General features: G+C 43.9%; 1 protein-coding gene across 3 annotated transcripts in view; it reads right to left on the reverse strand.

The window, feature by feature from the left end:
* The window catches only part of LOC124476446 (contactin-1a-like), a 60,073-nt gene that overhangs the window by 35,746 nt on the left and 7,762 nt on the right, over nt 1-16,565 (reverse strand). Inside the window, exon 1 of one of the 3 annotated variants that reach the window (XM_047033585.1) lies at nt 9,329-9,540. The exons of 1 other annotated variant lie outside the window; for it this stretch is intronic. The gene's annotated coding sequence lies outside the window, so the exon portion shown is untranslated. Of the gene's footprint in view, nt 1-4,315; nt 4,507-9,328; nt 9,541-16,565 lie in introns of those variants that run through there. One more of the 3 variants, XM_047033586.1, reaches the window with a different exon arrangement.

The following is a 16,565-nucleotide window of genomic DNA, read 5'->3' on the forward strand; positions in this document are numbered from 1 at the left end:
CTGTGAGAATCACTACAGGTCACCGGGGTGCCTTCTCATAAGAAGACGTGTGCAGTGTTTACTTCCAGAACAAAAGGAGGAACTATTTGATCACTTGAGGCTCCCTACAGATCTGTGCATTTGTTTGTTTTCTTGAGAAAGTATGTTCCTTTATTTAATGTGGAATTAACCTGTGTCTCACGTTAATGAGAATAATTATAGGAAATTTAACTGAAAAGCTGAGGACTTGAGAGGGCCAAATATCATATCCTACCTTACTGAACGTGCTGTCTCATCTGTCAACGCTGCCGGGGATAATAATAATAAAAACAAGACTTTATAGCACATTTCATACAAGAATTGTAGCTCAAGGTGCTTTAAATAAAAATAAAAATAAAATATTAAATTTATTAATAAGTAATACAAGTAATAAAACCCTTCTGAACACAGGCCGCAGTCTTTGCTGTATCTCGAGCCACTGTCTTTGCGGTATCTCGAGCCACAGTCTTTGTGGTTTCCCAATATAGATAAAATGTAACAAAAACACAGGCTGCAATCGTTGCAGGAATCCAAAACACAATCAATCAAAACACAAGCCGCAGTCTTTGCGGGAATCCCCAAAAAATACAAAAACAATAGTACAACTAATAAAAGTAATAATACCCTTCTGAGATAAAAGGCCGCATCACCAATCTTCTTATGACTTCTGACTACTTCTTGTGACCTTCAATAGGCCTGCATCTGATGATCGCAGTGTTCTAGCTGGTGTGTAGTTAGTTAGAGAGTTAGCAATGTAGGTCCTTGTCCGTTTAGACTAGAGCTTTGTATGTGAGGATAAGGACCATAAAGTAAATTCTAAGAATAACAGGGAGCCATTGTAAAGTAGCTAGGACAGGACTAATGTGTTTTATCCTGTTAGTTTTGGTTAATAATCTAGCTGCAGAGTTTTGAATGAGCTGTAGTCTTTCAGTGTTTTTTGGGGGGAAGACCAGCAAAAAGTGCGTTACAGTAGTCCAGCCGGCTGGATATAAAAGCATGAATTAGATTCTCAGCATAATTTTGGTTTATGAGAAGTTGCTATATCCCTGAGGTGAAAGAAAGCTGTTGTGGTCACTTCTTTAATGTGAGTTGAAATTCAAATCTGAGTCCAGGACTACACTGAGACTTGTCACCTCGGGTGTAAGCCAGAACCTCCTAGATTCTTAAACAGTTCTAATGTTTCTTAAACATATTGTCTCCTAAACTAACATAAAACTTCCTTCCTCTGATATATGATTTCATCCAGTTCAATACACTATCCGTGAACCCAATAAGCTTTTCCAGTCTATTGATTAGGATGTCGTGATCAAGGGTATCAAATGCTGCACTGAAATCTAACAGGATAAGGATAGAGACTTTAATTGCATCAGAGTTAAGTCTGAGGTCGCTAATTATTTTGGTGAGAGCAGTTTCAGTACTGTGATATTTTCTGAAACCTGACTGAGAGACTTCCAATATGTTATTTTCTTCAAGAAAGGAATTTAATTGGACTAATAACATATTTTCCAAAACTTAAACTAATAAATGGAAGATTTATGATTTGGGATATTAAATGGGACTAAATATTGATTGAATTGAAATGAGGAGAGAAAATGCTGATTGGTAAACCTCCAAGCCCGGCTGAGACTGTGGTGTTATTACCAGTCTGGCCTGAAAGCATTCCTCATCGATTCATCTCACAATCTGGTGGATCGACTGCCTGCTTATAGAATTCCCTCATAGTGTTTTGCTATAGCAAGTCACCAATTGTAGCTTCATGCTGAATCATTGTTATAGCACTTGCAACAAGCAGTGCTACGTATCATATAGCCAATCTTACCATGAATAATTTCTCCCCAAATCATTGATATATGCAAGGTTAGGGAATCGGGCTAGTATTCAGCAGGTTGCCGGATCAATTCCCAGCCGTGCAAAATGACGTTGTGTCCTTGGGCAAGGCACTTCACCCTACTTGCCTCGGGGGAATGTCCCTGTACTTATTGTAACTCGCTCTAGATAAGAACATCTGCTAAATGACTAAATGCTAATCTAATATGAGCCAAAGAAAATATGGTCAGCCACTTCACACACATCTGCTCAGCATTAAAACATGGTATACTACTCTATTTCCAACCTACTATGGCTCCATGAGCTCTGGGTAGGCGTTCCTTTATGCCGACAGCCATCAGGTTGGGCGTCCCAGAGAGCAGACAAAATGATTTTACAGAGGAGAACCTAGGACCTAGGCCGCCCAACTGTTTTAGACAGGAAACAAAACAGCCAGGCCACACCTTCAGACGCAGAAAGAACCTTCCAGCTTTGATTAGAGTCCCTGTGGCTCTCAGCGAGCCACTCACTACCGGAAACAAAAACACTTGCAGAGAATGTTTCTGTCAATAACGGCTTGGTGGCTGGGTTTAAAGGACTGAAGTGTACAATCTCAGCATACCACAATCTCACCTTCCATCTGAACCAACAACAGAACAATATCAAAACGCTATAGCTTGACATGAGCCAAGGGAAAAGAGTGCAAGAAAACAGAAACGCCTGTTAGAGTAAAAGCTTTAAATTATGAACTTTGCATCGTAGAACATGACACCTTCATAGCAATAAGGTTGATGAAGCGAAAGTTCATCAGACATTATTGAAAGTGTGTGTCTTTAGGCATGGTTTGCCCCAGAGCGTTCAGTGTTCTGTCAGGGACAGCAGACAGTGCCCCATGCAGCTGATAAAGACTGTATCCATGATGTAATCCTGTTGCAGACGGTCCAGTCATGCATTTCTCTTTGTGTCACTCTCACCAGCCACTTGTCATGCTAATGTAAGCCATTTATCCAGTCCCACCAGTCAACACAATTCTTTAGGGTCACGCAGTGTATGCCCCCTGACTGACCTGAATATCAATAGCACCATTGATTCAGTGCATGCGTTTGGGCCACAGGCCAACAAATGAATCATATAAACAGAAACTCAGCAGACACTTTGAATGTTGTTTAAGGATATCGTACATGGACGATAAATCAACACTAAAAGCCATGAGAGAATGTGGCATACCTGTCACAGTTTTCATTATATTGCTAAGATATGATGGCATTAATCACTACCACCCCATAACAACATTTACAGCAAGAAAGTGGTTTGGCTGTAGGTGGGAGACATTTCTTTTAGAAAAAGTACTTTAGGCACATTTTCATTAATGAATGGAGGTAAAGTGACCCTTAGTTAACCTATAGTTATGTGGATGTGAATCACCAAGGATGTGCTGGCATTATTTTTAATAGACCTGTTTCATGGTCCAGATCTGACTGAGTTGAGTCCATGATTTAAACCGATATCTGCCGTGGACATTTCTGTTATGGGGCATTACCCTATGGATGAGCTAAAGGGCTTTGCTCACTTTAGATGTCTCTAACTGATAAAGCTACCATTGGATGACGCTGTCAAACCTCACAGTGCTGCAGAACCAGCTCGATCAAATCTCAGTCATGGGGTAAATTGTTTTTTTTTATGGAATATATTTCCACTGAGTTAATCTGTGATAACGTTTCACCAAGATGACCTTTACATCCAATAGTCACACATTCAACTTGCCTAACATGCAATACACCCTCACACAAAAGCTTGTGTTTATTGAAGTATGGAAGAATGAGTGTCATTTCAAGCACAAGCATGATTAATTGAGTAACAGGCAAAGGTCATAAATGGCCTATACTCTGAAAGGACAGAGCTCTCTTTTCAATTACTTTATGGCACATCTGTCCTGTGAAGATATCAAGCTAAGTGTTCTCTATTGGAGAGCAATAACAAGCATTGGTACCTACACATCCCAACCCCCCATTAATAAATAAGGTTCTCTCCAGTGCAAGTAACTGTAATTATTGGCTGACAGGCCAACACTTGAAATCACTGTCACCAGTGTCAAAACCTGCAGAAAAAATGAAAGTTACCTTTTTTTTATACAATAAGCATGTGCACAAATACATTTCTGGAAATAAAACTGTAAAGCTGTACAAAGAAATGGAAAGTGGTTGAGTAAATATATCACACAAAAAAGATTAATCACAGCACCTTCCCTATTCACCACATTATTGGATTAAAGAAATGAATCCAACATTAGGCCACAGATTAACTTAAACCAAATGGAACACTTTAACGTCATAAAATAAGCCAAGAGCATCCTGCTTAATTGCATTTTAGGCCTTGAGAGGGTTATACACACCGCTCATCTGAAATCCACTAAAGTACAATAGCATGAGGCAACACAGAGAAGCTCACGGATACCAAAAACTACGCAACACCTGTCCTAGCTTTCTCTTACCTTGCTGCGAAGCAGTGGTGTCATGCCAGTGGTTGTGTGTGAGCAAATGAGCTACTCAAAGAGCCGTGTCTCCTTTGTCACTGCCAACTGTCCTAAATCCTGAGCTCCATTGTCTGTCTCACAAATGAGCAGTGCTGGATGAAACAGCTCTCCTCGACTTGCGCACAGAAAAGCCTAATTCCCTGAGCAGGACGGGGAGCCATGCAAATGGCGGGGCATTGAAGACGAATCCTTCCCGCAGAGAGAGCGCTCCACCCAGGGGTCGTCTGTCTCTGCTGCGGCCAGGGGCGGGTCTAATCTCTTAAGCCTTACCATGTCTCTCTTCCACACACACACATACACACACACCACATACACTCACGCACACGCACATACCGTACATACATACAGACTTGTACACCTAGGCACACACTTGCAGACAGTCACAGACGCACAAACATACACTATACAAAAGTACACACACTTTCAGACCAACAGACGCATGTCACTACCCTGGCCGTTGGCCAGACCTTGAAAGGATGCAGCTTAATGACAGGCACACCTTCTCAGTAAGTCCTTGGCCTTATCATCATCATCCTCTTGAGTGAGACTCAAGGCTAGTCTTCAATATCAATGAGATTTTGAGGTGCAGGGAAGGTTTATTCTCAAATGACCCCAAGTCGAAGGTACTACGCCAGTAACCAGTATATATGTTTTCTATAGTGTTGCCTGGTGACACAGTGTGATGTGAAGCAGGAAGGGCAGACGTTTGCTCAAGAACTGATTTTGTTCGATTGGAGTCTATCTAATGCACTAAAAAGCTACAGATTCTATGCTAATTCAATTGGTCTATTGTGGCCATAGTCTGGTACCATGACAAATGTCTTAATCAGTGTGAAAAAGTGAGCTTGCCTTGTGTTGGTAGACGAGAGACGGAAAGAAACAAAACAGTGTCTGGAATTGATTTGAATTATTGGATTCCATGGGGTGTGATCATGCAGAAGGGCCAGGCTCCTAGTCACCGTGTTGTTTATCTGAAGGCCCCATCACCATCCGTCTTACTGGGCCGTTTATGCACCACCGACACTTTCAGTGGAGGGAAATGGAGTTGAATTGATCCCCACCCATTCCAGAAACCTTAAAACATGTCTGGCAGGACCTGGGTTTACACTGACAATGTGGAGCAGCCGAGACACAGTGAGGGAGGCAACGGTTGTCGGATAACTCGGGTCAGCACGCTCCAGGAGTAGCTGGCTGTTCATTCATTCCAAAAGTTAGTATCTTTGTCACTTCCTAATTTAAATAGGATATGACAATTGCAGGGTTTTCAATTCAGCAAGAGTCAAACCCACTAACTGATAAAATGAAGCTGCCTCATTTGTGGTGAACTATGATCTAAGCTACAGCCAGATAAGGTAGAGTGGGGCATGATGTTGCCAGAGAATTCCCACAATGGCTTTTTAATTGTATAGTCTCCATCAGTTGACACTGAATAATGAATTGAAATGTACGAAAGCGCAAAGCGGACATTTTCCGCCCTCTACTGTGTGCACTCTTGACTTCTCCGTTCATAAAACAGGCCTGCTAGCAACCAAAGATGTTACAAATCTCTCAGAAGTTGCTTTTTATACAAAACACATGCTTTACTGCCCAAGCACCAGAGCTGTGTCTGCCTTCACAACTCTCTCTTTTTTACTCTGTCTCTCCTTCTCTTTAACATACACTGTCTCTCTGTCTCTCTGTCTGTCTCTCTCAGTCTCTCTCAGTCTCTTTCAGTCTCTGTCAGTCTCTCTCTTTCACCATCTCTTTTTCATTGTTTGTTTCTCTCTCTTTTTCACTGTCTCTCTCTCTCTGGCTCCCTTCTCAGATCATCTTCATGTGCTTTCCTGCAGACGTCTGACTTAGCACTACTCTCCACTGACAGACACACAACAAGCGGATCATTTCCTCTCCACAGTATGCTAGACACACAACACAATCTAAATGGAGGGAAATGAGCTGTTGGTCTGATCTCTCCGTCCTTCTGACCAGTACATCCCTACACGGTGGTTTCAACACAGGTTAGATTGTAACGTGTAAGAGAGACTCGTTGCTCTTGTTGGTTTGTCGTAACTGTCTTAAAATTATTGTACTTGCTGTGAAAAATATGATTGTTGCTTGCTTTTTCCACAGGTACACTCCTGCACTATTGAGGTTCTTGCTGTTTAATTGTAACTTGTCTTACTACATGCTCTGATTGTTCTTCCCTTTGGGACTTATTTGGTTTCACAATGTATGCTTCATGTTTGGCTACCCGCAATGTTTGGGGCTATTTCATTGTTATGATCAGTGACCTATGCACTTTTGTAAAACTCTCTCTTGGAAGTCCCTTTGGATATAAGTGTCTGCTAAATACATAAATGTAAATGTATAACGTGTACTAGAAGTGGGAAGAGCATGCAAGGTGTTGTATCCTATTAACTGCTACCCTCTTGCATCCTGTAAGATGGTGCTGCGCTCTTTTCCATTTGAAGACAAGGAGCAGTAAAACAGGAAGAGCTCCACATGTGCACTGGGATGTTGATGTTGTGAAAGGTCTCTGTCTTATCAAGTGAGAACTATTACTGTCTCCACAGAGAATTAGGAGGAGGGAGGCTAGGGGTCCACACAGCGTGAACTGTTTCTTCATCTGCGCACTTACTCTTGATTGTATTTCTCTCTCTAATCTTGTAAGTAGGCTAAATCCATCCTGATTGCACTGACTTGACTTCCCCAGTGTGCCCTTGTGTGGGGTTTTTGGTGTTAGCTGTGTGTTCGTAGATGCATAATTGTCCCATGTGTGAATGCGAGTCAACAATATTCACATGGATTTCTACAAACTAAACCTCCAGTGGACTTGCCATCAGGCTTCAGCTCTCCAAAGCCCTTCTCAAACCAAAGAACCACAACCTCGCTTAGAGTGTGCACGAACAGCTGCCAAACCCAAGCCAGGATAATTGTGTAGCTGTTATGGATAGTAAAAAAGGGAGACAAGAGGCTTGAGATTCTGCCAAAAAACACGTGAAAAGACCCTTGATTAGCAACATTTGACTATTGGGACCAAAGGGGTTTCAAAGCCTCTTTTTGTGAGGACAATCTGTCCAAGCACACATTCCCAGTACATCCTTCAACAACCAATCACATGCCTAACGACAGAATAAGGGCCCCAAATATGGTCCAGCTTTTGTTTATTGTTTCCATGCTAACGCGAGAGGTTTCAGTGAATGAAGGTAGGGTAAAAGCAGAAAGTCAGACTCCTGTGCCAGCGACTGGGTTGGTGCATTATTGAATGAGTCTGCTGAAGGTAGAAGTAGCGACTATACTATAATTGGATAAGCAGTCGCTTGAAAGATCAGACAAAAAAAAACATTCATAGTAGTCCGAGTAATATCCCTCACTCTAATAAACAACTGATTATACAAGGAAAAAACCCTTTTACCAAAAAATCCAATGAGACATTCTTTACCCTGAAGGCTAAAGTTCATTTATCATCAACAAAACAAACATAAAATAGTGTTTAAAGCCAGAAAATAACTAGAACACTCTCTTATTCAGTTTACTTGTTTACTTGAGTGAAAGTCAGCCATCTAGGAAACGGTAACCTGACCTAGAAATCAGATGAGCGTGGTTGTTGTGTGCTGAATGTTTACCAAGTGTCTCGAGGAGGAGAGAAAATCTTGGCATCCCATGGGAAAAAAATTGCACGCTGCTGTACGTACACACGCCTAATCAAAGAACTTGACTTTAGTCATGCATACAAAGTCATTACACAAAGGTCAAAGAAACACTTCATGTGGTGCTACTCTGGAACAGCCTCCTCTGAGCTGGAAAAATACTGTCCGCAACTGACATTTGAAACCTTGGGCATCAAGCATGCGTGTTCTGTGGCTTTGTATGTTAGCAGTTATATACATGGGTGAACAGTGAATCATATGCAAAGCTACATAGCATGATGTTTGGTCAGGCTCCCTTGAAGAAAACTGGGCCAGTCAGAGTGAGAGCACAGTACTGTATCAGGGTGCAAAGTGACAAATGACTCTTGGGGGTTCCCTAAAATGCCTTATATGTTTCTTTTCCACTTTTTTATGTATTAATTGATATATTTGGGAATTTAACATTTTGAACAATAACTTAAGATTAGCCTTCTGATATTCATTCTTGAAAATGCCCTAATCATGTTACATATGAAAAACAGCAATTTTGTGGGAACCACCAACTAAAATATACACCGTCCCACCCCCACACCCCAGACTTTTGAACCCTACAGACTGGTACTTTACAAGAATAAAACATGTTTGGTGTGTGACTTACTAATACGCACCCCCAAAAACAGTGAAGTATGAATCTTTCATGAAGCATTCCTTTTATATTCAGAGGAATGTAATCAGTGCCTCGTGAACATACAATGCAAACATGTCAAGAATGATTCACACATAAACATACAAGAGAACTGAATTACTAGTCCCCACACAAGCACACACACACACACACACACTGAAGAAGACAAAACAAATGCTCAGACATAGGCACAGAACACATGTAGAATAGGACAAACACACATGTCCAATGCCAGAGCAGGCTCATCCATTCTCACGGGTGGCACAGCACTGCAGTGTTGAGGCAGGCAGGTCCATTCTAAAAGCCTGGTAATGAGCCATCCCCTTTGCAGAGCACAGAGCCCTGAAGGCTGCAGGCTGGAGCTGCAGCACACACCACAAACACACACACAGTACAAACACACACACACACTGTACGGTACAAACTCTTGTACACACCACACACACTCACCCACACACGTATCACCTCATCCCCCCAAAAAGACAGGGATGGGGATCTAGCCAACTGTCCTCTCTACTCCACCAGCCTTCTCTCATCTTACCTCACCAGACACCACACTCACACATCAACTTGGCTCCCACACATACACACACAGATCACTTATATTGCAGCCCCCTGCCACACGCACACACCACCTACATTGCCGCCCCCCCCCACCCACACACACACGCTACCTACCTTTCCCCCCCCACACACACCCCAGAGGGATGCAGCTCCTCCTATCACAGTGGGAGAAGGATGGTTGTGTTGGCAGCAGGCTGGCAGGACCGGGCTTGGTGTCTCTTTCCTCTATGCCCTGTTAGCCTTCTAGTCGTGGAGAGCAGCCAGAACAGTCCTGTCGTCTTTCACCCTCTCACTCAGACTGTCTCCTCTCTGCCTCAAACACGCACACACACACACACACACATGCACACAACAACTCACACACACAACAGCCATCAAATCACAGGGTTCCCCATCTGTGACCTCACACACAGGGGGAGGGAGGGTAAAGGCTGTTCACTGTCATGGAAGGGGGTGGGGAGGGCAGAGGGGGATGGGGAGGGGAGGAGAGAGGGGGTGGGGGTGGCAGAGTGTGACACAGAGAAAGATATTATTTAGAAAGAGCAAGGAGCACGAGAGGGGGGAAGGCATAGATGGACCAGATACTGTCATGGAGAGAAAAAAATACTAAATATATGGACCACTGGATTAAGAGAGAGGGAAAGAGAGAACGAGAATGAGAGATAAAGACATAAAGAGACAGAGTGAGAAAGGGAGGCAGACATAGAGAGAGTAATGTAGATATAGAGACAGGGGCAGAGAGATGAATAGAGAGAGACAAACAGAGAGCTAAAGAGAGAGGGAGAGAGAGAGAGATGGTGGTGTTGCTGGGTAGAGAATGATCACGTTTTATGGTTGTCTGCTCCCCCCAAATCCCTCCCCCTCAGCTGGAGGGACTCTCCATGTCATGACCACCGTTCAAAAGACATAACCAGCCTGCCAAGTAGCCAGACAAGTAGCCAGCCATCCAAGCATCCAACCATCCATCCAACCAGCCAGCCAGCCCTGAAGCACCAGCGGCCATCCAGCCAAGGAGCCATCCAGTCTCAGAAGCACCAAGCAGTTATCACCCAGCAGCTGCACCGGCTAAAACTCATAACACCTCTTTCCCTCCACTCTTCCTCCATTTAAACTCTATCCCATCTTCTCACATCCCTCCTCCGGCTCTCCTCTCCTCTACCCCTCCGTTCCTCCAGCCCTCCTCTCCTCCACTCTTTCCTCTTCTTCTCCTGTCCTTCCACTCTTCATATATACAGTAATGAACACGATGAACCGCTCTGCACATCTGCACCACTGCTGCCAATGGCTGCATATTGATCCCTCTCTTACAGGAGTAATGAGGAGTCACATGATTGGCTGAGGGTCACATGGATCCTGTGCCGCTGGGAGGATATCTTGTCGAGGATCTAAGACCCCACAGACAGGGAAAGAGCAAAGGGTTCTTACACGCATCAGTGAGCCTCTGAGAGCGTGTGGGTTGGGGGTGACCAGGCTGTGTGTGTGTGTGTGTGTGGTGGAGGGAGTTGGGGCTATTGGGGCTGTGTGTGTGTGTATGTGTTTATGTGTGTGTGTGTTCTCCACTTACATTATGTTGTGCTTTTTGAAGCCTGCAGGCTTAAACGAGGGCATAAAGGAAGGCTGTATCATGGATGTCTGGCCCAAGAAGACTCAACAACAGAGATGTCCTGGGGCCATCAGTCTGAATTCAACATGTTACATCCACTACAGCATATTTAACAAGATCCTTAGAAGATTCCTTCCCCCTTTCGGCCTTCAGCATAGTTGAGGGCATACCGTGTCTGTCCTATGTACAGTAGGGGTCATTAGGTCGAGCATCTACAGTGTGTCGTGGTCTGTCCACTTCTTCTTTTACTGAGAGTTATTTCAAATTAGGTCACTGTTGGAATTCTACTGACTGATCTGTGTCAAGCCTATTCAACGACATGCATTTTCCTGGCGGGAAACTGGCATAATCAAGCAAATCACATAACTCTATGTAAGCGTTCTGGCCAATCAGTGGAAAAATGGTCTCTGTGCTAGTTGTAGCGTAGGAACACCTTTCATGGGGTTAGTAACCTCAATGGTACGGGTCAGAGGGCCTTGCTATGTGTGGTTAGCCATGCAGTCTTGAGAAGCATGGGAGGCAGACATTAAATAGGCCAATGTTCATGCTCGGTGAACAAAACACATACAATGTAAAGCTGGCCACTAAATGCAATGGGACAACTGGAAATACGTATGTCAAAAACACAATTCTGGAGGTCAGTCCGATTAGCCTAGAGTGGTATAAAAGTGATATGAATTATTGGGTCCAGTACAGGATAGGTGTCCAAGACATATCTGTGTGTACAATATCGCTTCAGTAGGACTGTCACGACGCACTGAACACACATACACTTACTTGCATACACACACACACACACACATTCACACACACAGAGAAGATTAAACACTTAAAATTCTGAGGGCCCTGCGGCTGTTTCGGATATAAGCTTTTTTGTCAAGTGGAAAGAAATAGGTCTGACACTTAATTAGCAAACAAGGACGGAGCCCGGACTCAGGTCATCTGCTGATGTCTTCCAGTGCTCTACATAACAACACGTCTGATTGGGTCTCTCTCACCCCCGCCTGGGCCTTTTTCCCCCTCAGCCCCGACAACAGAAGCAAGAAACTCACCCGAAGCATCGCTCTGCGATGGCCACCGTTGAGCTCTTCGGGGAGACACTTGAAGCATCAGGCTAGCAGACAGGACTGTCTGTACATTTCATTCAAGTCATTCAAGCCCAGGTCTAACGCTATTATCTCTGCAGTGTTCTACTGATTTCCCTTTGTTATCAGGCAGAGGCCGCAGAGTGTGTGGTAGAAGTGGTAGTCAACTGGAGAGACAGACTGCTCTTGCCCACTCGCACTAGAGTGAAGATTTTCACTGGGCTCTTCGCAGGCTAACACAAATGGGAGAGTGATTGTAGATATATACTGTAGCCTGCTCACAATAGCACATAATAGCCCTTGGAAATAGCAGGCTAGCCGACGCTAGACTGTGACTGGCACAGTTTGAGGCACAAACAAGACCACGTTTCATGGGAGGAAGACAGGCATGTCTTTGTGGACACAACTGTGATGACTGATAACAGTCGACCAATCGAAAAACCTTGAAGCATTGAGAATCCGACACGTTTGTCAGAGTAAAATAAGATGAAAAGTCCCTCGTAGCTTGAATCAATCACTCAATCAATAACTCACGTTTACCATTAGATATAACATACTGTACATGTGACTCTGGGTGGGCTGGCTGGAATTGCGCTATCGATCTTTTGCAATCTTGAAGCATTTTGGTGCACTGATCAGTTTACAGTAGGGTTTTAGTAAGGGACAACAGTCCAGTCTGGTTCTGATTGCTCTGTAAACAGATTCAGGGGTCTGTTACGTCTGTCTAGATGTGTGATTGTCCAGTTTACCAGATCAAACTGAATCTGGCCCCGCCTTTTGATTTCCTGCCCCAGATTATGAGTCCCGGGGGGGACCTGTAGGGACACCGGTTGTCCTGCTCTCCTCCCTCTGTCTGAGAACGTACACACACACACACACACAAGCACTCAGACATACACAAGCACCTGCATACAGAAGCAGGGCCGTAACTACCATTGAGGACACCGAGGTCGTGTCCTCTGTATTTTTTTTTCGTATTTCTGTATTTTTTTTTTTTTTTTGCTTAAATCGTGGTATATAAACTCAAAATAAAGTACACGTGAAACTGACTGCAGGACGATGATCTTGGTCTCCCACAAACCGTAACGTGATTTTATACTTGAAGAGCCGAGTAGCTCAAGAGTTTGGACATACGTGCTGCGCGTCATCAACAAAACGTACTGTCGTTATGGTAACCACCAAACACAAGTCGGACGCTGATGTTACCGCCATAGACATACCGCTACTGTTAGTGAATAGCCTATGTTAGTTACAGTCACTCGAAGAGGAGCGCAGCAAACTAAACATGTAGGTTAAGAGAAGTTTAAGTGGCAGATGACTGTGAGAAGAAAGATTCATTTTCATGTGGAAATATTTGTATTGCAGCAGCGTACTACTCAGATAAGGAAACATCAAATCAAAGTTTGGTTAACTCCGTCAGTACCGGTTGTCAATCAATTTCCACCGGTTGAATCAACATTCATTTTACGATTGATATGTCATTGATGCGATTGATTGAAAATGAAATTCTGTGGCAATTGGGAAATATCAAACTGACTCGCAATCGCTCGGTCGATACGTTCCAGCCTCAGTTTGATATTTTCCGGCATGACCGAACGGTCGAGGTTAGTAAGTAGTTTATTATATGGCAATTTTAGATTCTTTTCATTTTGTAAACGAAAATAAATGGTACCTTTAGGCTAATTGTAGCTAGCTCTCAAGTCTTCTCACGGTGTGTCATGTGTTGCCAAGCAACTCATTACTTTTGATAGAAAGCGGACAACATGGTTCTGCTAAAATGGCTTTAATTTCATCACAAAATAACGACACAAGTGATTCAAAGAGTCTGGTCTTCATCCTCACTTTCGATGACAAAGCTTTTCAGCATCATCTGGATAGTAAAACTCAGCAGCTGACTCGTCGATATCGCTCATTTTGAAGCTGACGTCAGAGGGCAATACGGATCCGTATTGAACGGCGAGGAGGGCAATACGCGGCTGGGGTGACTACCCATTATCCAATCAGAACGCTCGTACCGTCGTTGCCATATAATAATTACAAAAAAATTGCGGTAACTTGCCCTTACTTCATGAGTCCCCTAAAGGTCCTTCAAAAAGCCTCAGAATGCCCCATGTTTACCTCAAAATTTAAAAAGCTCCACACCGCCCCATATTCAAAAGTCATAATGATGATGTTTTTGCTCCTTAAGACTCAATAAGAGAAAATGGCCATATTTAAATAATGTAATTTTAAAAAATTCCGGGGGAGCATGCCCCCGAACCCGCCAAGAAGTTCTGACTCATGACCTAAGTATTTTTGGGGCCCTGCGTACGGCCCTGTACAGAAGCACAGGGACATACACACAGAAGCATTCAGAACGACACAAGCGCTCGCATACACTCAGAAGCATTCAGAACGACACAAGCGCTCGCATACACTCAGAAGCACACATACATAGAACAGGGAGGAGAGAGAGAACACAGGGAGGAGAAAATCAGGGAGGAGAGATTTATGGAGAAGAGAGAGCAGGCAGAGAGAGCAAGAAGGAGAGGGAACGCAGGGAAGAGAGCGAATGGAGAAGAGAGAGCGGGGAGGAGAAAGAACAGGGAGGAGAGAGAACAGAAAGGAGAGAAGGGGAGGAGAGAGATTGTGGAGGAGAAAGAGCAGGGAGTGAAAGCAGGGAAGAGAGAGCAGGGGGGACATAGAGCATGGGAGAGAGAGCAGGGAGCAGAGAGGATAGGAAGGAGAAAGAGCAGGGAGGAGAGAAAGCAGGAGAGAGTGAGAAAGCAGGGAGGAGAGAGGCTGGAGGGAGAGAGAGCAGGGTGAAGAGAGACCAGGGCGAAGGCCTGTAGCAGATTGAAGCCAGTGGCTGAAACCGCTGAGCAGATGACAATCATTCAATTTGGTGGTCGCTACTGCGGCCATTAGCACTGTCTTTCGGTCATCACCATCAATGTAGGAGGGTAAACGTTGTAACACACACCCCAAGCTTGTCTCCAGTCTCCTTCTCCAGTAGCTGGCACAACTAAACAGTCCTGGGCTCTGAGTTAACATACGTGTCGGAAGAATGGATTAACTTGCTTTCCAAAGCAGACGTAACATCAGCAATGTCAGCTGCTTTTCAGAGTTTTCTTAGACCACAAGAGATTATAAATAGATATGAAGCAATGAGAATAGATAATATAATCGAAATGTCTGTCTTTGATCAAAGGAGCAGGCAGACAGAGTTGCCTGGGACACTGGTTTGCAGGCCTGGGCTAGACTGCAAACCGGAGCGTGAGAGGAATGCTAATGGTAGTTCCTAAATAGGCACCAGACTCACACTGAGTTGTTTACATATAATAGAACTACAGCTGAACCACTTTAATGATTAATTAAACCTACTCCAATCCAGTAAAGTCCCTTGATGATAATCATTATTCTGACCAGGGTGAGGAGAAACCTTGTAAAATCACATAAATAAATAAAAATACTGCACCAGAAAAAACCTCTCTCTGTGGAATTCTGTGGACCGTAGAGGTTTGCTGTAGGTTTGTGAATTTTACCTTATGTTTGGCCTAGTTTCTTTTATTTATTTCTGGAAACCTACTTTGGCTTTTGATAAGGTCATCCTCAAGCTTTTCATTAGACTCAAGACAAAGCCTGTAGTGAGTTTAAATGTTTAAACTTGACCGGTATTAAATGAGATTTAAGTGAGTTGAAAACCTTTTTTAAGTACAATATCAGAAACATTCATATCCATGTATCCCAGTCAGGAAGTCACCTTTCTCTCATCCAGTCTCTCTGGACTACAAATCCCCCTCAGGGATTTTGGGGTTTGTAGTTTCTACAGCTAGGTATATAACAGACTTGCGTCTTTACAGGTCTCAGACTGACGATGAGGGACAAGCCATCAGCAGAACTGAGTTGGTGCAGAGGAACACCTCTTTAATACCATATTGAATGGAGAAGGGGATGACGTTACCATTCCGATTACCAGATTAGCATTTTATATAACCACTTAATCTTGTAGTTTGTGCAAGTCGAGCAATGTGGGCAGACAGAGGGGGATAGCTCTGTCTCAAAAAGGAAGCTACGCAGGCTCAGTGGAGTGCCTCACACTGAACAGTGTGTTCAATCTTCATCATCCTGCAGCTTAAATAGAACAAAACTAGGTTAAGGGACGCTTCATACATAATGCTTCCAACTGATGTTTTGAGTTGAGTGCTCTAGGAGAGCTGTGGGTTCTTTTACCTACTTCCTGATGCCATTGGGCGTCGGGAGTCCATCGTATTGAGAGGGCCGGAGAGGACGGAGACATGTTCCTTTGTTTACGCGACAACAGTATTAAGTTACAGTATCAACGTGGTGTGAAGTTGTTAACTACGTGGCGTCCTGACTAGTCATTTTAACAACTAGAAGCACACAATGTGCCTTTTCTATGAGTTATTGAAATGCCACACATTGCACGTAAGAACAGTATGTTCTCCCCTCCCATCCCCTCCTCTCCTTCCTTCTCTTCCTCTCAATTTCTCCCCTCCTTAACTCTTTCCCTTCATTGTGTGTGTGACTCGGTGCCCTGAGCTCCGTCTGTCCTCCCCACACTGCCACCCTATGTGTGCATCTAGAGTGGAGCTGTGTGTGGGAGATATGAGTCAGTGTATAGCTGGAGTGAGGTGTGGGGGGCAAGGGGTTAGAGGGTTAG

Source organism: Hypomesus transpacificus, chromosome 14 (genome assembly GCF_021917145.1).
Source record: "Hypomesus transpacificus isolate Combined female chromosome 14, fHypTra1, whole genome shotgun sequence".
Classification (NCBI taxonomy): Eukaryota; Metazoa; Chordata; class Actinopteri; order Osmeriformes; family Osmeridae; genus Hypomesus; species Hypomesus transpacificus.